Raw genomic sequence first — 897 nt, forward strand, 5'->3', positions numbered from 1 at the left:
CAATGAAAACACCACATTCATTAGTATTTAGAGATGATGCAGACATCCAATGTGATGAAGAAGACTAGCTGCACGAGGCTGGAGAGAGGCAGGATCAGTCACACTATTCCATGTTACTGTTATGTACCTTTAGTTTCAGTAATCCCATAAACTACTGGAGACAAAATACTATTCAATTCAATTTTATAGTATCAATTCATAACAAGAGTTATCTCAAGACACTATACAGATAGACCACACTCCAGAATTTACAAGGACCCAACAGTTCTAGTAGTTTCCTCCAGAGCAAGCAACAGTGCGACAGTGGCGAGGAAAAACTTCCTTTTAGGCAGAAACCTCGATCAGACCCAGGCTCTTGGTAGGCGGTGTCTGACGGGCCGGTTGGGGTTAGAATGAAGAGTGGCAATAACAAAAATAGAAAAAAATTGTAGTTTAGCAGTTCTTTGTGTAGTTCATGGCATAGCAGGACGCTGTGCGGCATTACAAGGCACAGCAGGACGTAGCAGGACGTAGCAGGGCGTTGCAGGACGTAGCAGGACGTAGCAGGACGTAGCAGGACGTTGCAGGACGTAGCAGGACGTAGCAGGGCACTGCAGTGTAGCAGTTGAACATGGCATCACAGACGTGTAGCGGGACCATGGCGATAGCTGCTACCCTGATTTTGGAGCCTCTCTGATCCAGGGAACAGCTGGGAAAAAAGAACATAAGGACCTCGGGGAATGACTCCCCAGAGCTAGTTAGAACAGCATTCTGGGTGGAGCACATAAATGAAAAGATGGAAAGATAGAGGAGAGAGGAGCTCAGTGTATCAAAATAAATTCCCAGCTGTCTAAAACTATTACAACAAAAGCAAGAGAGACAAGGTAAAGAGAGCTCCAGCCCGGTCGGGCTAGAACT

Source organism: Etheostoma spectabile, chromosome 19 (genome assembly GCF_008692095.1).
Source record: "Etheostoma spectabile isolate EspeVRDwgs_2016 chromosome 19, UIUC_Espe_1.0, whole genome shotgun sequence".
Taxonomy (NCBI): Eukaryota; Metazoa; Chordata; class Actinopteri; order Perciformes; family Percidae; genus Etheostoma; species Etheostoma spectabile.